The sequence below is a fragment of the Monopterus albus genome, unplaced genomic scaffold, assembly GCF_001952655.1.
Source record: "Monopterus albus unplaced genomic scaffold, M_albus_1.0 scaffold34.1, whole genome shotgun sequence".
In the NCBI taxonomy this organism is placed as follows: domain Eukaryota; kingdom Metazoa; phylum Chordata; class Actinopteri; order Synbranchiformes; family Synbranchidae; genus Monopterus; species Monopterus albus.
This window is the reverse complement of record NW_018127914.1, coordinates 356,624-382,004: the sequence shown is the minus strand read 5'-3', so window position 1 is coordinate 382,004 and position 25,381 is coordinate 356,624. Positions and strand designations below refer to the sequence as shown.

The window sequence follows — 25,381 nt, the reverse complement described above, 5'->3', positions numbered from 1 at the left end:
AGAGCGTTAGCACAATTTTTTTCAAAGTGTTCTTTATTCTATTCTACACAACAGCAAATAATATCTTTTTTTTCCTGATATGATTATTGAGGTCACAGCTATTTCTTGTTCTGGCTCAGTTATCACAGAATAATAACCAAATTCATTGCAACGCAATTACAATTATCAAGTTACCCTTCAGCCAAGTGCGATTTTCACTGAATGACAGTTCTCAGACATAAGGAGATCCTTTCTACTCCAAAAACAACATGTTCACTTAATCCCCTGTATTTGGATTTTATTATTCTTTATCCAGAATAAGCAAGAGAGCAAAACTAATCTTTCAGCACCGACTTTGGTGACGAAATAAATGAACTAACACATAAAACATACAAATATAAAAACAGTGGAAGTATTATAGCACTATTACAATAAACCACCACACCCGTCAGTGGCTCCCACAATGAATGGCTGTGCCAATTCATAAAGGTAACTTATTTATTTTGACTGCATATTTACAGTAATTGTCAGCACTGACTTTTCTCAGACACACACATACCATCCATAGCAGTATTAATTTTTCCTTTGTTAGGATACTCATGTGAGATTAAGTCTGTAAAGCCATGAGCATTTATATAAGCCTGTGCTAGTGATTTTGCACACTGCTCTTTGCCTTCTCTGTCTCTCTCTTGTGCTCTCTCTCTCTCTCTCTCTCTCTCTCTCTCTTAGGAGTATTCAGAGCAAACACCCATGCTATTTATACACCGACGCCCCATCAGCATGGCAACCACACTTTGTTTACCCACATGAAACTCTGGTCTGAAACATGTGTAATCCCCTTTTTTTTAAACAAAAATAGTTATCTGGAGGCATTTAGGTTTCTGTCGTGACCTCGGCTTGTTTTCCAGCGAGGACTGTGCCACTCTAAGCAAAATGCCGCTGGTAAACTGGGAAGTTATTACTGTACATATGAAGTGCAAAGCATTTCTGTGGAAACAAAATTTAGTTTGTTTGTTGGTTTCATTCTTTGGTTCACAGTCTAAAAGAGTTACTGCTAACATTTTAAAATAATTTTACCTTTTTTACTTTTAAAGTGCCAATAAATAGTCACAAACATGGGACTAAAAACACAAAACTGATTCAGTACAGCTCCATAAAGCTTTATCATATAAACTGAAGACCATAATACATATTAGTACAGTGTATTTGCGTCTTATGAAGTTACACCAATTCTTCGAGTATTGCTCCTTTTCTAATCTAAGTATCATCGCTGAAGAACACAAATGCTGTTTTACATCCTATAGCTCAAGCACTGACTGGTCCAAACCTATGTTCACCACTACTGTGTAAACCTTAACCCCAAACTACTGCAGTGACACTCCACAGAAGCCGGAAGCAGAAGATTCTTGTATAGTGTGTAACCCAGGTGTGTATCTAATTTTTATAATCATGTTGCAGAACAAGTTAATATTGCCTGGGTAACTAAATGTGGTAAAGTGCCTAATTTGATGCACCAGCACAGAGGAAAATGCTTAGCACACCTTCCTGGTGCACTCTTCTCATTTACAGTAACCCTGGAGGCTGTTACCACAGCAACAAAGAGATGTCCCAAGGTCAAGGGGTGGAGCCGAGTGTTAAGTTGAACCCTGAAACAAGGCATCCTCTTGGCGACACAAAATGAGGTCAGTTGATCATGTGACAACCAGGCTCCAGGGAAAGAAACTGAAACTGAAGTACAGTTATTGCTTGTTTGCTCACACAAACTCATTTACACACATGATCATGCAGTTGTGTGAAACTTGTACAACACCTGGTAAACACTGTATTTAGAGTCACAAACACACAACACCAGAAATGCTGTCACAAGAAGGGACACAAACACACACATAAAACTGTCAGTAATAAAAACTGACAATACAGGTTGAGCAAATAATAATTCTCGGCCATATTGTTAGCAAAGAGTGCCTAACCCTGTATTTACAAAACTGTTTCTGTGACTAACTGCAATCAAATATAAGTTATGAAAAATTTGCAACAGAAAGTAATGAAAATGCAGGCTGTGACTTTGTGTATGAATACAAATGAGGTGCCAAATACAAGTAGTACATCAAATTAAGTGCATACTGTACAAGGACGAGTGCTGAAATCGGCACAGTTCAGCCTCCTCTCCAAAGTATATTTCACTGGTAAAGATTTTCTTTAAGTTCTCCCATAAATTAATATCTATCCCAGGTTTGATTACAGGGTTTCTTAGACCTTTTACCCCAACATAACCATTACAACTAAATGCTGAACCCCAGTCATCACCGTAACCTCATTCTAACCTGAACACTAAGACCAAGTCTTCAAACTGCCCTTTGAAGGTGTGTCAGAGAGAGGACCAGCCATAATGTTTAGCAATACAAGTACACACACACACATAACTGCAAGTTTTTCCTCTTACTCAGCAGTGTAGTATTCAGTTCCCTGTGTGTTGTACAAAGAAAGCACTCAGTGATACTGGCAGGTTGGCGGTGTGTATCTCCATGTCCACCTATGAAACTGTGCCCTGCCCCTTTCAGTGTGTTATTCTATTGGTCCCCTGCCTGCTGTCCCTCTGTCACGCACACGGGGTTGGACACGCATGCATGCACCCAGAAACACACAGAGCGATCAGCAAAGAACACAGAGCCATACGTTGTGTGCGCATGTGTGTGCGCGCGCATGTGTGTGTGTGTGTGTGTGTGTGTGTGTGTGTGTTGTAATGAGGAGCAGAGCAGTATCTATTGCAGGATTACACCCTGACCTAGCTTGTCTGGCTAATGCTTCTGTTACCATCAACAACATCCACATTGCTGCTAGACAGAGACAGATACAAGTAACATGACTCTGGGTATTTAGAGCAGGATATATTACGTTTAACCTATACTACTCTGTTACATTTCATATTACATCAGCTTTGGTTTTCACAATTTGTTTCTTGCTTCTACTTACATGATTAAATTCATTCAATCTTTAATTAAATCATTCAAATCTTTCTCAGGAGACTATGAGGACAGTCCATGCTCCTCTGTGAGTACGTATGCTCTTCTGTATGCTGCCATTGTATCTTTGTATGAAGACGGCAAAATATTAATAATAAATAATGAATAAAAGGAATCTACCAAATGCACCAGAAGGCAATCCTGGTGAAAATGGCTTTTCTTGGCTATTCAGCAAAAAAATACAGCTCTACAAAACAAAGCTGCTTTTCTGGTTTAAAATGCGTCATAAGAGTGGACTTCCAAGGAACTGAGGAAAGTGCAGTGTTGCAATGTTCCTGCATTGTACTGCAGCCTCCAGGTTCAGTGGCTGCACAGACCCAGACCAGCAGCGGGCCCTGCTTCATACATGAGAGGGGAGCAATTATGACTAAAATGATTGGGAATCTCCACACAACTGAAGCACTTCTTTAAGGCAACTCCACAGCCTGTATACAAACCTAGCACAACCTGTATCCTGAACATACTATCAAGTTATAATTTTCCACACTACTAATCGCTTTATTACAGAAAAACTGTTTACAGCAATGACCCATAGATGACTACATAGCCTACATTTATGGGTGTCTGTCAACAGTGGATTATGAATGCACTTTAAAGGTGTGAAATAAAGTGTTGACAGCACAGAATTAGAAGAAAAAAAAACTCATCTAACCTTAATTTCATAAAATAAAACTGAATCCTATACATAACTGTATTGATTTTCAACATATACATATTTATTGTGCATTTGTCTTTGTTCTGTTCCACTACTATCTAAATGATTACATGTATTTGCTTTGGCAATGCTGCCTGAGAACGATCACATGGGTAAAACTCAATAAATCAAAGTTGAGAAAAGCAATAAGAGAAGAAGATAGAAAAGGAAGCCCTCATATACAATAAGAGAGAGAGAAAACCTGAACTACTTCATCACCCACTAACCCTAAACACTATCTGTGCAGATCAAAGTTCAGCGCTCTTAAAAGTTTTCCAAATATTATTCTGGGAACTTTCACACTTTTCCTGCCAATAAACTGAGACACTTCTCCATTCACATGGTCTGCATACAGACACCATGACCTAGCAACAAAGATATCGTAGACAGCAAAAATAGCCAGTGACACTGAACACAACACAGATAAGGTGGACTAGTGTACAGAGATAAATGCAGATAAAAACACACCTGCACGTATGCGTGTATAGTGAGCACGCACACAGTACTGAGTCATCACCAGGAACCTGCTTAGACAGGAAATGCAGCAGAGGTTTGGGTTAAAAGAACTGGCTCCTCTCTATGAGGCCTTCACAGGAGCTGACCTTAACTGAGAATCTCCAAATGTTTTTCTTATGAAATTTGTCACAACATGATAATATTAGTTCAGGAATTTAATAGAAGGCCATCCTGATGTCATACTATCAAAGCTGTGTTTGTCATGTCACAAAAGGCTTTTACTATTAGATGTCTTATCACAGCAATGTATCCTGCATGCAACATACTTTACATTCTTCTTCTCTCCCTTTGCCTGCACTCAGTCTTCCTCCTTTCTCTATGAAGCTCCAATATTCTTCTCTCCTTTCCTTCCCTTCTCTCTGCTCTTCTTCTACACTGCTGCACATCCCTCCTCTCTAATGATAGTGATTTCCAGGGCAACACATCACAACATAACATCACTGTGGCATGTGACAGAGATGTGAGGGGGGATAAAATACACCACAGAATCCAGTCCCACACTCTACACTTGTGTCCTGTAAATTCAAGCCATTACTCTTCTGTACTTGCACATGTATGTACAGTATTTACACTTGAAGAAACTATACATGTATGTGAGTGTAAGCGAGACCGACCGACTGCACTAACGCTAAACATCAGAGCGCAAGCTGCCACCTGAGCGAATTACTCAGTATTCCCCGGTTATTCCACGTTAATGCGGAGGGCCTGTAGATATGGAAGTTCCAGGGAGCCTGGCTTTGATTGATCCCTTAAGATCCCAACACCAGGATAAGGGGAATATGCTGGGAGGTGGGGCTGCAGGAAACACACACACAGAATCACATCTTCAAAGGCATACACATGCACACACTGTGGTCACCAGGTGGGGCTGCAGGAAACACACACACACAGAATCACACCTTCAAAGGCGTACACATGCACACACTGTGGTCACGCACTTACATTTTTACAAGCATTCAGAAAACCTATATGCTGCCCACGCATGCATAGTAATAATCTCCTGCTTTTGATCCTTTCCCAAGTCTCCCTCTCTAACACACATACTGTACATGCAGTATATATGCACACACTTTCTGGAAGACATTCATATGGAGAGTACTCATCTTTACACAGAATAAATCATCTCTCCACCTCGCTTAAACACACACACATGCTGTACTTCCCAGCTCAAAAGTGTCTACCAAAGTCTCCTCACAAAGATGGTAAAAAATGTATTAACCAACCAACTAATTAAAATTAGACTGAAATGTTTTATGAATGAAGTGTACAAGATTAGTAAACAGTACTAATGCCTTGGGCCTGCTCTCCAGCAGTAATCTGAGGGAGGCAGATGGCAGGTATAATGGCAGGATTATGAATGTTCTACCACAGTATTAGAGCAAGGGGATACAAGCTGTTGCTGTAAGGGCAGGCTCCATGAGACCTCATTCATCTCCTTGACGCAAACTTTTAGTCTCCGTCGCCCCCACAATTCCCTTCCTGTCAGTGTGCTCTCTGAAGAATCAACTTGTACAGTTTTTCTTGCCTGTCATGCTTTTAGCTGTGCAGGGAGAGCAGTTTCTCTTTTTATGGCTTGATTGCTTATATAAGTTAAAATGTCACTGTTTAAGGACAAAAAATTGTTATGCAATTGTGGAAAACTTTGATGTGTCATCTTCGGGAAAAGTGAAAATCAAAGTGATATCACTTAAATATATATTGGGGAAATATGTGGGGGGGGGGGGGGGGGGTCAGAAAAGGAATGGGCATATCTCAGCACTGTCTTCACCAGATAAAGCTAGGCCTCCATTACACAAAAGTCACAAAAACACTTCATTTGAAGGCAAATGTAATTTATTAGATAATGCATAATAGAAAATGACAGGGGTGATCAGACTGAGATATTACATCAGACTGAAAGCCACACGTCAAAAGCATGTCATGCAAAAATGCAAAACAACACTAGGCTAAATACACTTCATTTGCATGTTAGCTGGACTAAGGTCTTTGATGGTCTTTGATAGAAAGTGGGTCACACACTTACTGGCTAAAAAATGAAAATATTTGATAGTAGAGACCCAGGGCAATCCTTGAAACGTCTAGTTCACAACTGTTTTTAAATGCTTGAAAATGAATCCACATAAAATGAAATGAAATATTACAAATATGCAAAAAATTAAACAATTAGCTTCAGGTGACATGAGGCACCCTGAGGGCTGTGCTGACACATACAGCGAAACTGAGCTAGTTGGGAAAGCTGTTTGTGGCTGGATAGACAACATGTCATTTGTTTTCTTTTTTTTTTAAAGTCTGTTGACACTTTGAGGTAAAAAAAAAAAACAGCAGTAAAAGATAAGTAAATTTAAGAATTGTACTTTTGTGCATATACTTGTATTTGCTGTATTATCTGTAACACACCAAACACTATAATATCCCTCTATAGGCACTAAGGCAAGTCCGCTTTAAGGCAATAACAGCTATTATGGGGTTCACAGCACAACCTTAGAAGGGTCACCGGCATACATCATGAAGCACTATAGTGGCAGGTTCCTGCTGGCAACACAGGTGCTCACATGCACACACACGCATGAAGATAAACAGACACTTGGCCAGGACACTGCAGGTACCCACTCCCGATGACATTGCTGTACAACACACACACACACACACACAGTGCAGGTGCTCACACTGCCCCACCAGCTGTACCTTGAGGTCCTGCTACAAGGCCTGATGACCAAGACAGAGAGGACAAAGGGGAGATTGCAAGAAAGAGGACTGAGCAGATGCCAGCACTGACAGGTGTGTGTAGTGTGTGTGTGTGTGTGGTGGTGTGGGTGTGGGTCAGATCATGGCTTACTTCCAGTGTACTACACTGCCCTTAACCCAAATAAAGTCTGGTTATCTTTGTGTAACCTTGACTGCAAGTGCTGTGTGTGTATATTGTACAGCGTGCCCTTGGTGACTTCTGTGTGTCAACACAATAAGACCTGCACAATCATCAAAAAAACAGATCCAGGAAAAAAAAAAACCATAAACCCCCCCTGCTGCTTTTGAAATCTGAATACACAACTCAGCGTACAGAGCAATGGGACATTTCAGGTTGCCAGAGATGGTTCAAATGACTTTGTTGTACCAGTTTCATGACACATCATAACATTATTCCCTCTGGCTTGTACAAAACATAGACAATAAGTTATATAACCAAGGTCAGAGGGTTAGAGCAGCTAATACAAAATGGCCACACCCTGCCTGGCTGGTAACATTCCATAGTGAGTTACACTGTCAGTGCTCAACAGGCTGGAGATGTACAGCAGTGTTATCCTAGCTCCAGATGCCAGGCTCAAGCATGTCTAGTGTGACCTCACTGCTCCTTGTAGTCACACACAAAAGAGCCATGAGAACACGCAAACACAAAAACATACTATAGTAAAAGATAAACTAATTAATTTTTGCTTAATCTGTTTCCTCATGTCTAGTGTCTTCAAGCAAATGGACTTGCTTGTTTTGTCACATGGGCAAAGAAATAGTGAGAATGAGATCTCCCTGAGACAAACCGCATATAATGTTGAATATTTTGTAAGTGCACTTGCATATAAACTGCATTTGGTAAGGCACTAGGCCCCTGTCCTTCACTCCTCTTTCAGTGTCATGGCGAGGGAACCCATTGCTCAGATACTTCCAGGGTGTTGTCAGGAATAAATACTGCTCTATTTTTAAAGAGCATTGCTTGAGGTGATGGTGTTAATCACTGAGACATGGTGTCACACTTAAATAAAAATATTTTGCACTTTTAATACCTTTATATGTATTTTAAAAATACAAGATACTGTACTTCACACACACATGGGAAGCATGTGGCAGCTCGCTACTATATATTAAAGCGCTCGTCAAGTACAATAGTGCGGTTGCCTGTGGCAGCTTGTTAAACTGGGTGTTAGTCACAGGGATGGGCAGCGTGGGGCTACAAACTGCTACAAGGTCATAGTGAGATTACATTGTTGGACAGGCCAACAAATAAAAGGTGTACTCACACAGCTTGAAACATTTTAGATAGCTGTTACTGTTACCAAAGATAAATCCAGAAATAAATCAATAAAGATCTAAATATATAGCATAGCAATTAAGTTTAAGATATGGAATGAAATTGATTAGGAATGTAAAATTTTAGGACTTATTTGACCCAGACTGAAAGCAGAGGTCTTTCCATTTTTACACATTGCTATATACAAATACATTAAACTACCATATTTAGCTCACCTCTTCTGTTGGCCTGTGCTTCAAAATCTCACAAAATAAATTTTAGATTGATAAACAAGATCCAAAGAATCACTGCCAACAAAGTCAGTTGCGGCCCAAACATTTAAATAAAGTCAGTGGTATTGTATTGAATGATGTTTTTAATCTAACCCATCTGCATTAGACACACAAAAACACACACAGGTCTCAGGTCAGGGAGTACCAAGTGCAAACTCCTCTGACAAATACTGTACCAAAACTCCCTCTCACAGTCAACTTAACACAGCTACAGTACACACACACACACACACACACACACACACACACGTCTACATACACAGAGAAACAAACACAAGAGTGTCTATACATGATTTAAATACTGAAAGTGGGGCAGATGCACAGTTCTAGCTCTTATTTTCAGCCCACCTCAAACACAGCACTCACATCCAACAAGCTCTCTGTCCACAAAGTGTGCACAGCTACACGTGCACACTCACACATTCACAACCCACATAGCGTGGGTTCAATAACTGAGTGATTCCCCTGATGAAGCAGCAGGGGAGAGGACAGCACAAGAGCCAAACACTTATTGTTGCTGGCCAAATACTAGCCCCTCCCTTCCATTCATCTCCCCTTTGAAAAAATGTTTTCCCGCTGTTTGCACTTGACAGGATGGTGGACATAATTAGTTTATAACAGCATACTGAACACCCCACACAGACATTAAGTTTCCCACCATGCACTCAGTGGGAGGTCCACAAACAGCTTGAAGAAATAGTCATACTGCATAAAGTATGTGAAAATAATCTATGATACCCTTTATGGAATTGGGCGTGATATATGAGATTGAATTTCAAGCAGTTAGCTGTGATCAGAATATACAAATGCAAAATGTTTCTTATTAAGATATTGTTCGGTAACTGCATAGTTGGACCTCATTTGGAAAACTGCAGTATCAGTTGCATCACTATGTTCTGTGGAAGACCAGATGTTTAAACATTTGATCTCCAGTGTTCAGAGATTGTCTGGGCATTTAGTTTGTGACCTCTGAACCTTTCACAGAAAACAAAAATATCTCTCACAGAATTCAGATCACAGTTTGCTCTTGTAGTTCTCTGAACAGCGAAGACATTACCTGGTCAAGCTATCCATTGCTCTCCAGTTAAAACCCACTGATAAAAGAGTTGTACTTGGCAGTGGAGATGGAAAAGTGACACTGGTGCAAGTTACACATCTCTCGCTGTGTGTGCGGCCAAGAGGTAATTCTCAGCAAAAACTAGACAGCCTGAGTTTAGCCACATCTAGTTGAAACCTTTCCTTTTAAATCCAGTGGGGCTTACAAACACCAAATCATATAAATGAATTCAGGACACAAGCTTACTACCTTTACAAGGCATTATGAAACTGTGTCTCAGTTTTAATAGATTAGAAGTAAACAACAACATAAACCCTACAAATCTCTTCTCCAAAGCTGCACCAGAGGGGACTGAGCAGTATTACTAGTGGTGGAGTGTTGCACTTGGCAAACCTTTGCAGAAAGTTCAAACAGAAACCTGCAAATCCAGTAGCTTCTTAGCAGCCTTGTGTAAGGTTTCTGAGAAATAGCTCATCAGGTGTTTCTGAGAGAGGGGACTTGTGTTTCTATGTTATGATTTGGGGATTGAAAAAACCCTTTTGCAACATCAATCTTTGAACTTGTGGATGTGTCCAGTTTTTGATTGATCATTCTGTTTCAACATCACCACCAGGTACACAGAAAAAGTAGATGTGAAACTACAAATGATCACTTTAAGATAAGCTTTTATGAAATGCAGATAGCCTGTGGGTCATGTTGAGAAAGACTAGAATGCTGCATGTCAGCAGACAGGACGTGAAGCGTATCCATGCTTGCATATACTAAAAAAGACATTACACACACACATTTTAATATGCAGTACCTGTCACTGCTTTTAGCAACAAGAATACTAGTGGTGTAACAGATTGGAGTTGATCCCAAATTCAGAAATGTTGTTTGTTTTTTTGCATTTACCTCCTCCTGCGTTTAATTCGCATCCCAGAAAAGTATGCTGCAGTTCTCCCATAAATAATTCACAAGTATACTTCAAGTTAACAGTAATTTCAAGACTTTTACCCGACTCAATCTGGTACCAGGTACAAACACTATGATATCTCTAGCAGAAAATGTCTTATTCACACCTTCTGATCTGCTATCTGTTCATAATTTGCAGATATTCTACAAACTACAATCTCTAAAAAGATATAGTATTATGAAATTTATATACACAAAATCCATGTGTCTGCTATATTGCATTTAGCTACGTTGTTCAAATCTGAGGCTCTCAAACAACATGAATTTCACATGCTCTTATTTATAATGACTGCACTCTTGACCCACATTGGCACACAAATTCTGTCCCCTCCCCACGCACCAGTCTTCCTGCTTTAAGTAAGTGTAAATGGTACCCATGAAGTGCCTCCTAAAAGGGGTTACACTACCTCTTTACTCCAACCCCACTACCCTTTCAGCAGTAGTCTACAGTTAGGTAGGGTGTTGTGTCAGGTTACCAGTGAAATCAACTATCCGTCGCAGGCAGCCATGCCAGAGGTAGCTGCTAGCTGAGCTAATGGCACGTCATGTAGCATTACACCAAGCCGACTGGGCGTGCTGCTCAAAAACCAAACCACAGGTCTGAAAGAGGAAACAGGAAAATGTTTCCTCTAAAAAAAAAAACTAAAGAAAAAAACTTGTTGGGTTTTGATTTTAACTGGTGATAAGAAGTTTAATAGGAGGTGGAGAGTTTTTTTTTTTTTAGATTAGCGGTTAATATTACACATCTGATAGGCAAGTGTAGAAGGAACCCATTCAATTCTGTCTTGATGTAAGATATTTTCAAGTGCTTGGAGAAATGCTACATCAGCACTTTTAAAATACATTAATGATCACACACTGCAAATTTTTTTATCCAACTTGCACTGTTATGACATTTCTTAGGCAAGCCATCATAAGAAAACAGTGCAGAGTACAGAAGCTGTGTCAACACCTGACAAGAAAAAGTTAAATGTACGGGCCTTTAATCACCATCATGGCCTAAGGCAGAGGTTTTCTACCAATGGTCCATGAAGGCACTGCAGGTGGTCCCTGACCAGTCATTCAATAATATAGTTTCACTGTAGAAATCATTTTTTATTTTATTTTTAAGACATATTTCCATGTTTTACTTATTGTTTGTTAATAACATAATTCATAGACATTAGAAAAGCCAAAGTCACTTTCAGGATTAAAAAGGTGCCTATTCAGTCTATCCACCTCACAAGTGGCCCTCAGGTTACTTCTTAGAATGGTCATCTTTGGGCCACAGTTAGTTGAAAAGCCCCTATTCCAAGGGCACTTTGCAACACCAACACTATTAGCAAAATGGAAACAAGTGAAACTTAAAATCTTCAACTGAGAACAAGTTAATATTTGCATTAAAATGTTAATATGAAGAAGAAGCCTGAAATAGTGGTATGGATAAATGAATAAAAAAAATAAATATATGATCAACTAGGGGATGAAACATCAAGTTCCACATCAACAATAGCTTGTCTTTTCTAATAGTATGTGTACTCCATACAGTACTAGAGACACAAGGTTTTGACATAGCTGTAACTGTTAGATGTTTTGTTTCGAAGGCCACTTTCTCCTGAGGTGAAATATAGGTTTTAAAGATACAAATTTATTCGACAAAGATGATGATTCCAAAACCACCTGATGCTCCAGGACTTACTGAAATGTGACATGTGGGAAGTTTAAAAGTTCCAGTATGCGCCATTAAGCTCAAGGAATGTACAAAAAAGTTATTTTGGTCTGATGAGGATGCCTAGTAATTTCCCATTAGGTCAACTTTCTTCTTCTACCACAGGTATTTTCCCTGGGCAAGCCCCTGCAACGGCTGTGCACATTAGCATAAGAACAGCTTTACCAAATGTGTGTGCATATGTGCTGTATGAATTAAATGTGTGTATTGATGTAAGTAACATATGAGCTATTCAATAAATGTGAGACTGAAAGACTGAGTTGTAAGATTGTACATCCCTTGCTTGTCTGACAGCTGTGCAATATGTGCATGAGGGTTTCACTTCATGACTGTGTGAACACAAGTGCATATGTGTAGGTACAACCAGGGCTCTCTTACCATTACTCTAAACAATGTACAGTGCACATTCATGGCAGGTATGACACTTAGCCATTTTGCACTGTAACTCCATTATCAGGGCAGATGCTATTATGTGACAGTAGCAGAGAGAAGCAGACTAGACCAGAATACAGTGAAACCTCACATTAATCTCTTTAATCTGTGTCGTAGTTCACCACCTGACCCTGCTACACACTCATTCTTTGAAGAACACACTTGCAAAAACACCACCCTCAGCAAAGAAAGAGCGGTCCTGATACTGTAATTGGTGATAGGCCCATGGGGCTCAAGAACATCCTGGCTTACTAGGTCTTTTCTCTACAGCAGTGTTTTAGCAAAAGGCATAGAAAAGGGAAGAGCTAGACATTATAGTCAGTCAGTCAGCCAGATGTCCAAAAAGCCTGTCAGCTAACTAGCCTGCAGCCAATCATCCAATCAAACGTGATGAGGCTGATCCATGGCCAGCCAGTCAGTCATCCAGTAAAAATGATCAACTAGCCAAGCCACAATTACCAACCAGTCGGCCAGCCAGATGGACGGACAGACAGACGAAATACCAGGAACACTTCCAACAACTTGCTCTATTCAAACCGCATGACAGTTTTGTCAGAGAGGAAATACTTTCAGCCTTACAGCCACTGTTCTAAATATTGCCTGCAGTTTAGTTACACAGGGTTGCCCCAACCTGTCATCCAGTGCCCACCCAAGTTTACCATTGACCATATGGTGACCTGAATGCAGTGTTTTCACATAGTGATGGACTGTCAGAACACGGTGGAGGAGCTTTACAACTGGCTCAGGACATAGTAGAATTCAGGATTTCATTGCACATGTCACATCATGAACCTTCAATGAAATAAGATGGGATGCACTGTACTGTCCCTGCCCATTCTGCCCTCCATGTCCTGTGTCCTAAGGAGTAAGCAGTAGTAATGGAACGCTGGTTTGTGCCAAGAATGTTGGTGAAGGGTGGGTTTTGGTATTCCAGGGATTGTTTCTATCACTGGCCATTTTCCTGTTATTGAATTCCTCTCTCTCAATACATATCTTCCTGGCTCTGACTTAAGGCATTGTTGATATCCACACACCCACCCTAGGGCTTCACTCCCAACAACTGAGACTGAACCTTATTTATCAATGTACCATAACAAGCTCTCCTAAGAATAGAAATGAATCACTTTATTATACTACAAAACACAAAGCTGTATTAATTCATCGATAATAAATTGTGAAGGTATTGTTGCAAAGACTAGAATTCAAACCCTAGCAGCAGTGCTTCAACATACAGTTATCAGTGTATATGGAAAGGATGACATTGAGGAGTAGGAACAGGAACTGTGCAAGGCAGTCTTTAATACTACCATGGTGCACCTACGGCTCTTTGCCAGAATCAAAGCCCAGTAAATGGCAGCAGGTCTCAGTCGCTCCTCTCCTCTGTGCTGGGCCACAGACTGATCCACCAGGAATGAACGCTACTGTGCATGTTTGGCACAGCGCCATTTCTACATTTTGGGGGGCCTTGAGATGGCATTTACAATTACAACTCCAAATCAGAAAAAGTTGGAATGGTATGTAAAATCTAAATTAAAGCTGAAAGTAGTGATGTGTAAACCATCGGTGTTCTGTGTGACATTGAAAACAAAAAGTGTATGATGTGACATCAGTTTTATTCTTTGTTCAAAATAAACCCTCACTTCAATCCTGATGCTGCAACACATTTTAAAAAAAAGTTGTGAAGCATTTACCACAGTGTGATGCTGCTGTTCCTTTAAACCAGGGGCGGTCAATTCCATCTTAGATGAAAGTGGAGTGAGGAAAGATCAAGTGAATTGGTATCTTCCAGCTTCTGACTGGCTGAACACACCTGAGCCAGGTAATCAGCAACAGGTCAGGCAGGGATAGTTGGAAAACAAGCAGGACAGCAGCCCTTGAGGACTGCAATTGCCCACCCCTGTTCTACACAGACAACCTATAAATATTATACTAATGTTCACTAAACATAAATGATACTTTTTTGCTCCACACAATATGAAGCCCAATTCCTGGTATTCATCGCTATCTCTCTGGCTGTGTCCCAGGTTGTCAGCTTATCCCTGTCCCAGACCTGAAGCTCTGCGGGGAAAAGATGGGTCTTCAGGACCTGCCAGACAGTGTCAGCTCCCCTCTATAATCCACTACTGCCTCTGATAACGATAAGGCAGAGGAAAGGAGACGGGAGAAGAGGAGAGCAAGTCATCTACACTGGGAAAACACAAGAGAACCACAGAGGTAGAAATATACATGGCACAACAATATACTTTTAAAGACAGGAGTTGAGTAGAACTATTATTTAGATAAGGGACTTGGAGAGCAACAATATCAGATTTCAATTCCCAAAAGAGTACAGTGGCTTCATCACGGCGTGAGCCACAGTAGAGAGAGCTTAGAGCCACTGCTATATTATGCCCTATATAATACCATTAAACATAGAGAAAATGTCAAACCACATAAAGGCTAAGCTGTTGTCACTTAGTTTCTCCTTCATTTAACTTGGTCCTCAAAGACCTGTGCTTAAAACCCTTTTTCCTCTTGACCAGGCTTTGCTTGGAATATGGTCAAATATGAATTAAAAGCAGGGAGATCACAGGGAGCATGCTGACTTAACTATTGCCTTATGATTTACATTTGATGCAGAGCTCAGGCACAGATATCTTTCTTGAGAGAGTTTCTGAAATATGAGCGCCCTGTCATAATTTAGACACTATACACTCTGGAGTTCAGTCCAGTTTAAGCTTCTACAGCAACCTACCTGGCATAGAGACAGCTGTATATCTGGCAGCCATTACAGAGCCAAAGCCAAAACACAACCTTTCCTTTTTCACATGGTTATTGAACCATGCAGTGGCTTATCGACCCGACAATGTAACACAAGTTTGTAAAATGGGTTTAGTCCTCTGTCCCACTATTTCTTTTCCCCTCTCACTCTCATTCAGACATTGGGTCTACCGTGGTCATTCAGAAGATTGGTATTGATCAGACTGCCACTTCAAAATAAAGACTGGAAGCATGGAAACAGGGTCACAGAGGCTGCAAATGTGTACCTGTAAGTGTGATGGTCTCAAACACAAAAAGGTAGATTCTCACAATAAATTAATCCCTTCTGAATGTAAAGGTGAATGTTTTGATTGAATTAGAAATTTCAAAATGAATAATGAGACTTCAAAAGGTATATTACAAATGTTCAGTGACTATACAAAAGTGGTCTCATAGACAATACTAATGACATATTACTAATGATGATGACATGTTTCACTTTATACTACTATATACAGTATTATATACTCACTGGCCACTTTATTAGCAAATGAAATCTGCATCTTTCTTTTTTTGTTTTCTGGATGGAATCTATGAAATACTATGGAGGGTTTTTTTTGCTTGTAATATAAAAGAAAATATTAATTTAGCTAACAACGATTATTTTTTAGAAGAAGTTAAGGACAAAAGTTCATTAAAGCAACCTAAAACAATCTTGTGCAGGGTGAAAGAAATCACTCTATAGAAACTTCTACATTTGAGAGTTGTTGTTTTTTTTTTATTTCATCGACATTTCAGGACACTCACTGTGAACATTTGTTGGAAACTCCACCAGCATAAAATTTAAGGACACATGGCCATACAAAGTTCAAGTTCTTTAGACGTAGGCTAGTGACTGACTGCTACACAAAAAGGAAGTGGTGGGGGAGTTGGGTTAACGGTGAGTAATCTCACACAACCTCGTCAGGAGACAACATCTTTGTTAACAGACATTAACCTACAGTAGGTTGCTCACATTGGCTATGAGGGGAACAGCTCTAGAAGGTTGACATGAGAAGTGTCACAGATTCTTGTGTAAGGAATAAAGAGGTGCAAGACAGAGATGTGCAACTAACCAATCAAGGTGTGAATGTTGGATCCTTGGCTTGGAAAATGACAAAAAAAACATTCATAGTATCACACAACTGTTGCACAAATGTAGGTGTTGAGGTGTTCCTAATATTCTGACCCTCGTGTATGTAGCCGGTGAAAGACGAAAATATTAAGACACCTCTGAGTATAATGTAGTCTAGTACACCGCCACCTTTAACTATGACCTCAAAAATAAACATACAAGTTAATTTACACATTTATGACCATTTCACCAAGAACGTATAATATTCTGACCCTCGTGTATGTAGCCGGTGAAAGACGACATTTTGAGCTTCATAACCACAGATGTTTAGGCAAAAGTGTCGTATTGAATTGCTTACAATTGTACAGGTGTACCTAATAAAGTGGCTGGTGAAAGTAGATGAATAGCAGCTTTAAGCGCCTGCCATGGCATCAGTATTGAATTGCCACTGATATCCCATAAAGACAGCTGACTAACACTAAGTAACACTAAAACACTGAAGACATGCACTAAGTAATAAAAGCACACACAATCACAAACAGTGGTGTTCTTTCTCACACACACACACACACACACACATACAAAATACTCTCATTGATTGCCTTTAAAAGCAGTATTCTGTCTGTCTTTTTACTTGTGTGCATGTACATGAACTCATGAATAGACGAGGATGAAAAGAAAAGCTGAAAAGGTCTGAGCATACTGCATGGTTCAGCTAGACAGCTTAATCTCCTGATCCCACCCCACCACACACACACACACACACACACACACACACACACACACACACACACCTTGCTTTACTTTCTCAAAATCATTTTTCTCTCTCACACACATGCTTTTTTGATGCACTTCATTCAACCCCATACTAACTACAGTAAAGTACTGCAGTTCTCCTACTCTCTGTAGCTCAGGCTTCTCATGTAAAAGGAGATGACCAAGCTGACACAGCAGCCTGGTGTGAATGCAGCAAATAGAGGTTAATATCATTTTCATGATACTGCATTAAACATAAGGCTTGTGTGTGAAAGTAATACAAAAACATGGAAACAAGACCAGAAGGAGAAAAGGGAGGAAGGAAACCACAGAACAATGTCTAATAGATATGCTGAACACTTGCTAAACACACATCTAAGATGGGGGGCCGGAGCCAATCCCGGCCGGTAATCGGGCGAAGGCGGGGTACACCCTGGACAGGTTGCCAATCCATCGCAGGGCTAACACATAGACGAACAACCACACACACGCACACGCACTCCTATGGGCAATTTTTAGAGACACCAATCAACCTAAGCTGCATGTCTTTGGACTGTGGGAGGAAGCCAGAGTACCCGGAGAGAACCCACGCAAGCACGGGGAGAACATGCAAACTCCGCACAGAAAGGTCCCGGGTGGGGCCCGAACCCGGAACCTAAGACCTATGATTTGTGTGCAGTTTGTCTGTGTGCATTGCTTTGACTCTTTTAGTCGACAGTCATCTCTGAGGACAGAGTCAGAACAGCTACTTGTGTACATTTCTATGTATATTTACATTATCATACTGTAAGTGCCTGTGTTTTGCTATGGCTCACTGCAGTAAACTGTACTTGCACTGTGTGCATGAGGGTTTGTACTCAGAACTTTTGTGACAAATAAAAGTTTACATCAGGAAAACTGTGGCTGCATATATGAACAGAAAGTTTCTTACTGTAGTGTTGTTGTATTCAACAGATTACTGTTTGATGCAACAAGATTTAAAGGATAAAGCCAGTGATTTTTCGATGTTTGTTTTTTTCCCCACAATCTCTGAAGTAAAAATAAAGATGTAGCCATGTACAATACGGCCACATTATGACAAGTCAAGGTGAGTGGCTTCAATAATGTTTCCAGCCCATGAGTTTCTGTTTTGTTTTGGTTAGCCATGCTGCTAACATAGACTACTCTACATTAACACCAAATTCTGCCACCGGTGTGCTGAACCAGTTCCAGCTTTTTTGCTACACGGGGCTGCGTCATTGTGCAGGAGCCCCCTGTGGTGCTGGTGATGGGCTGCAGTGCACACAATTCGCCACAGAAATGAAACTCAGTCTGAATGCCCCTTTACTTTAGAGAGTGTTAAAAAGTGGCGGTCCTCCTTGGGATTTGGAGCTCACGTACCTGGTAAGGAAGAAACAAGTCACCCAATGCAGCAGTGTGGCCCCCTGGCATGTTTTTAATAGTGTTCAGACAACAATGGAGGTCTACAGCACAGATGAATGAGCTAAACCAGGTTCGGTATGTCAGTGTAGAGCTATTTCTGTCACTTATTCATTTAACCTCCACCCAGTTATTACCTGGAAATCTCTCTCAGTCTCTCTCAACCATTCACACTCACAAACACACAGTTTATTTTCCCTTACAAGCAAATTCCAAAGACAAAAACAACACTCTAGCATGAACTTACCGATGTGTGTATTTATGTGTGTTTGAGCGTGTGGGCCAGTGTACACATATAGCTCTGACAAATGAGCCAAGCTCAGTTAAATGGCTTGTGATTAGAACACATTGGCTTCTAATTGCCTCTCATTACCATTTGAAAGTGACCGGCGGCTGGAATCAAAGGCTATGGTTGCAATGGTAAAGTCTGTGTGTGTAGGTGTGTGTGTGTGTTGTGTGTGTGTATTAGGTGGGTGGAACAGCATGCCTGATTCACTGAGGCATGACCGCACAATAGAGCACTATAGTTTGGTCTTTCCCTGTCATAAAGCCTTTGTGTTCACCATCACCTTAAAGGCCTAGTTTTAAGAAATCTGAAAAAATACTGGAGCATACAATGCTTGTGTACCAAATCAAAACCCCCGGTGCTCCAATTTAAAACTCTTTAACTCCTTGTCTAACTGGTCAACAACTACAACTCCTCCCTCTACTGTTTCCTAAATATACAGCTTCTTTATTTTTCTCCTTGGTACACCTCCTTGGTACACATTTTAGCATTTCACCATGTCAGCTTTGGACATGTCTGTAATCACATGATCAACCCTTCCTTCCTTTCCTCAACCCCTCCTAGACCCTATGTTTACCCTTCTGTCTACATTCTCCATGCAATGTATTAACATCTCCTTTCTGGTCATGTACTCACTAGTTCCAAGACAAAAAGGTGTTAGTGGCCAACCCCATCCTGAAAGACCTGGTGCTGAAAATACAGAATTGGCCTTTTATTATATCTGAACCCAGAAATTCCTATCTAAAACTCTGGATTCTTCTATTTCTTCTCAGATTACCTCACACTCTGGATTTTGTAAACACTGACCTTGTCAAAATCACAATGCAGTCGACTTTAGCTGCCACTTCATTCTCATTCTTTTCAGCCAAAATACAGCTTTTAAACTCTCTCTATTGGCATAACTATTTCTGTACACCTCTGGCTGATCATTAATGCATAACAGTTTCTCCCCGTGAACTCTAAGACCTTCCAGTGGTGTCCCACAGAGATTAATGCTGGGTCTTCATTTTATCATATACCTCCTGCCTGTCACTTTGAGATACAAAGCTCATGGTCAGCTATTCATATCTAACAGCTTTGGTACTTCCACCTACAGCAAAAAAACCATCTCACAAAATCGAACTATGCAACCAATGCCAATAAAGACATTTTTAATTGACCCATATAGACTAAATAAAAAGCTCTTCAATACACTTGATTAAAACAATGCCACTGTTTCCTACTGCACAATGTTGCAACAGAAACAAACAGTGACTTGCCATTTTATTTAATACTTACAGTGATGACATTTGTCAGCAATCATGTGAAGAAGGGCCACATATTATACATAGGTATTGTATTGGCAGACAAGACAAATATTATATTAACATGAAATGAAATATATATTAGCATGAAAAACAGGTTTGCATTGTAAAACCTTAAATATTCTGTACAATCTTTATGCTCAAAAGGTCTTGTTAGGTATTTTTAGTCAGATAGACATTGGATAGATACTTTATGTATTAGAAATGTTTAGTGGAGATAGGATGTCTAGTTAGACTGTTAAATGCTTAGGCCTGCTCATGAGTTTCTACAGGGTACATCTGGTCAAGGATACTAGAGAGAAGAGTTGATGACTGTCAGCAGACAGGGTGTTTAATATTATTAATATGACGTGTATAACTGTAGCCTTAGCCATAATATGTTCTTATGTTTGAGTCACGACATGTTACCAGAAGTCTGTGAGAATGTTTTTAGCTACACACCACTTAATCAACAGACACACACATTCACACATTTATTTGCTTCATGTTTTGACTACTGCTATGGCCAGCTGCAAAGCTGGTAAGGGAGACGTCTCGGTTGACGTTTCTGTGTAGTATGGGGCTAGCCCAACCGAGGGGATATAATGTATAGGCCTGGTGGGCTCAGGGTCTTTTCATCTTTCATCTGCCTGCGTGCAGTTTGGAGGTGAAAGATACTTGAGCGTGTAATGTTAATTTTACCTGTGACGCTTTGAATAAATCAGCACTGTTTTGAAGTTACTTGGACTGTCTCGTCTCTCAGAGTCAGTATGGTAAAAAGTACCGGGTACAACAGTCTCCAATAGGAACTTTTTCCAAAATTCTGCTAAATAAGTGTATATACCTTAGGTCAGGGGTTTTCAAAGTGTGGGGAGATGAGCCTCCCCTCAAAAGAGATCATAAAAACAGCACCTCCCCCGACCCCAAAAATACTGCCACATTGTCACTGTTGGTTGTAGCCTACTGTATGTTCTGCTCAACCACAAAAAATGGGTTTCAACAATAAATGTAAACATCTTAAAGCAAACACTTTTGGAACAATTCCACTCTCAAGGACTATTACACATCGATTTCTTTAAGGTAGTACTGGTGAGTAAAGAAGTCCCACATGAGTATAACTAGGCTTTTCAAAATTTCTGAAGCTATATTTTGGAAAAATGTACGACTTTGACTGTACGAGTTGACTGTGACTTGCACAATAAGCATATGGTTGTTTCAAACTTTTTTGTGCAGCAGTATCATAAGTGGCTAGGAGCTGACACAAACATTACAAATTTTGATTGAAATCTTACTTTAAACTGTAAACTTAGTCAGTTAAACACATGCATGCAGTGTTTACAGCCAATAGCGAGTTAACAATCTTAATATATTGGCTATACAACAATCATTGCTAAGGATTTATATTTCTGGGTTATCATGGATTGCATCTTTTATAGCAAAAGCCCCTTTAGAAAGACTATCCCTCACTGCCTAAAAGACAGCAACTCACAGGATTTATGCTTCAAAAATGATAAGATATAATCAAAAGTAAACCTGACTTGTTCAAACTGCAAACAAGTGCAGACAATCAGCAAAGGGCAACACTTAAAAGTGTAAATGCAACTTTTAGAGAGAACCTCAGTTTTAATATTTGTCCGTCCGTTTGATTTCATTTAGATACCATATTACATTCATAAGGTGACTGAAGCATAGACTACCACCTGGGATGCATATCCTGCCCTGAGAGCAACTCCGAGGTGTAAACAGAGTAAAAATAGCCGCTATCACAGGCTTCCCTACAGTCCCGTTATATAATGGTTCAAGCCAGGATGAATGACATCACGGGTAGTCCAGCAATCACAACCCCATGTCCTTTACAACCAGGAGCAATGTAGACCACTGTGTAGTGCCGTGCCACATAGGCAACTATTTAATCTGTGATCTAAATATGCGAAGCAGTGTTAACTACGTCTTCACAAACACTGGTCTAATTACGGGGACTGTGGTTTGTTGTTCCTCGCGTCTTTTCGCGTAAATAAAACACTTCCGCGATAGTGAAGCGTAGATAAAAATGTATTGCTTTCCTCTGACAGTCATTGTCAGTAAGAGAAGAGTTTAAAAGAAGACACAGGCAGCACAACGCAACGCCATATGGCAGCGTTTGACACTGTTCATCGATAATACTCTGCAAAGAGCAAATGTTTGAGCCGAGGGCGAGTGGCGCAGTTACTAGAAGTACAGTGCCTGCCAGACACCAGCTCGCCCGGCGAACGCGCGGCTCAATCGGTCAGAATCCAGCCAAGGCTCTGCTCTCTGTCGACCCACTTAAACACTACTTTACATTTACGTCCCCAAATGACAACTATATATACTCAAACTCCGCACGTCCCTGCACTGTTTGGTCACTTAAAAATAGGTCAGAGGGCGAAATAAACATTTTCCGAGGATTTGAAGTCAACCGGAGCGTCAGCGCCACCCAGCCCAGTTGTTCCAGCCATTTTCTCTACACAGCCCCCAAAAAGAAAATTGGCATGGTGAAAGCGGTGCCAGGTTGGCGAAACGAGCACTGAATGAGTAGTTCTGTGTTACTTACTGTAGGGTGTAACTGGCTGCTGAGTTTGTGTCTCTCGTTGTTGCCAGGGCTCCCAGGCTCTGCTCCGACGCTGACGGTGGGAAGCGTCTCCCGTCCTAATAATGATGTCTGCAGCGCGCAGCTAATAGCTCTCTCTGCCCCCACCTTCAGAGAAAGCGTGAGACGCACGGGGGAGAGAGAGAGAGAGAAAGAGAGAGAGAGTTCAAAAATGGAGCAGTAGGCAACTTACTCATGCAAAAATATGAGAGGGCTCGGAGCTGAGCAAACAGTAACAAGATAAGTTCACTGGCATTACTGGGGCGTGAGGATATACAATATGCCATTACAGGTTACGCACCGTATGTTTGGGTAATATTCATTTCATAAGATTATTCTCAATATACAATATCTTAACCCAGCATTGCACAAAAAGTAACACCATTTTATAAAATGTGACGCCTTGTTATAGATCTATAAAGTGGCAGAATTAGCTCCACCAACCAGCTACAGCATTAAAATCCTGGATGCCTGGGGCATAATGAGTACTTTTACTTTTGACACCTTAAGCACATTTACATTTGAATGTAGAATTTGTACAGTAACTGGGTATTTTTAATCTAGTCTTACTACTTTTACTTAAATAATAGATGCAAATATTTCTTCCACCACTGTACAAGATAAGATATATTTATTGATCCCATGCAGGTAAAACAAAGCAGATGCAATATGAAACACACACAAATAGAAAATAGTGCATTAAGACAAAAATATAAAGAAAACACATGATGGCTATAATACAGGGGTGTTATATTTGATCCGGAGTAACAAACCTGTCTCAGTGAAGTAATTTCACACAAGTAAAGCAGTTGGTGTAAGAATATATCGGTACTCTTGAGTATCACAATATTACGCTCTGCGATACTGTACTGATTCTCAAAAACACAGTATTGTAGGATATGGTTCTTGTTACCATGCTAACTCTGAGAGACGAGACAGTCCAAGTAACTTCAAAACAGTGTTGATATGGCTAAGGCTACAGTTATACAAGTCATAATAATAATATTAAACACCCTGTTTGCTGACAGTCATCAACTCTTCTCTCTAGTTATCCTTGACCAGATGTACCCTGTAGAAACTCATAAGCATGACTAAGCATTTAACAGTCTAACTAGACATCCTATCTCCACTAAACATTTCTAATACATAAAGTATCTATCCAATATCTATCTGACTAAAAATACCTAACAGTATCAATTTATAATTACTAGTTTACCTGCCAAGTAGTGCTATGTTGTTGGATATTACAGAGATTGTGACAAATGCAAATGCAGCTCCCTGTTCTGATTGCATAAAAACGTTTTATGTTAGATTTTATGTCTATGGTGGTGTGTTGCCTATTTTATGACAGTTTTCTAAAATTACATTTTTTAAAAATTGCAATATATCGCCTTGTTTACAGTATCACAATATATCAAATTGTAACCCCTGTATCATGGTACATATCGTATTCCCAAGTTCTTGCCAATACACAGCCCTAAGTGACATGGTGGAAAATCTCAGCTGCTGTGTTTTCACATAGCCTCAGACATGTACAAAATTATGGAATAATACTAGAAAACATCCTCATTCTGCTATGGCTAATTCACTTTAACCTGCAAACTATAGCCACATATTTGTTGCTGGCAAAGTGTTAAAATCAAGTCACCCCCTCCCCCTTGACCTCTGAGACCTCTTCCAGATTTCCATCATGGCAGCAAACACCGTTGCCCTCTTCATCACCACAGAATGCAACCTGACACTGAGCATGAGCAGTAAGGTGCACGAGGTTGCCAGTCACTCTATAAGTGGCCTATTGTACAGCACTCTATTGTGCGCTTGTCACACAAAGGGACGGTGCGCCAGTAGGCTAGCATTACATTCATGGCCTGCATAGAAATGAAGAGAGACAGTCTGGTGGTTAATGGACTTTGATATTTAAATGGAGACAAAAGTAAGGAGTTTTACTATTTATTATGTAGTCCCTGTGGTGTTTCCTATAGTGTCACATTGTATGATTCACCCTCACAGCATATGTGTCAGGTCAGAGAACGCAGTAACATTTTTGAATAATCCAAGTGATCCTGATTTGTTGCTTAGTGTCTTGCTAGCTCACAGGAATAGATCCATACAGACATTTGCAGAAACACAAGCCTATATTTACATCAGTATTAACTCTCTTGTTGTACTCTGCATGTACTTACAGCCATACATGATGAAAGTATTTGCATATGGAAAGCTCCACGTTAGACTGTAGCAGTGAAAAAGGACTCAAACATGATGTGTACATGTAGGCAAAGTCAGTTCAGATGTAGCCTCTCTACAGAGCCTTTATTTGAATTACTTGCACCATTCAGAGTTCAATACATACTGCAGTACTATGTATGTAGTGCAGGGCCACGGTGTGCCTGAGGAATAATAAAGAACTGTTCCCAGAGGAGGAGCAGACTCTTCAAGGGTTGGGTTCCTCCCTAGAGATGTACCTGTGTTCTTTGAAGGAGGTGTGAGCAGTATACAGCCTGGTACAATAAAGAGTACCAG

General features: G+C 40.3%; 2 protein-coding genes across 2 annotated transcripts in view; both read right to left on the bottom strand.

The window, feature by feature from the left end:
* atxn1a (ataxin 1a) overlaps nt 1–22,942 on the bottom strand; it is an 82,701-nt gene extending 59,759 nt beyond the window's left edge. The window contains exon 1 of the mRNA XM_020597550.1: nt 22,826–22,942. The gene's annotated coding sequence lies outside the window, so the exon portion shown is untranslated. The remainder of the gene's footprint in view (nt 1–22,825) is intronic.
* dtnbp1b (dystrobrevin binding protein 1b) overlaps nt 1–25,381 on the bottom strand; it is a 555,482-nt gene that overhangs the window by 175,550 nt on the left and 354,551 nt on the right. The window lies entirely within an intron of this gene.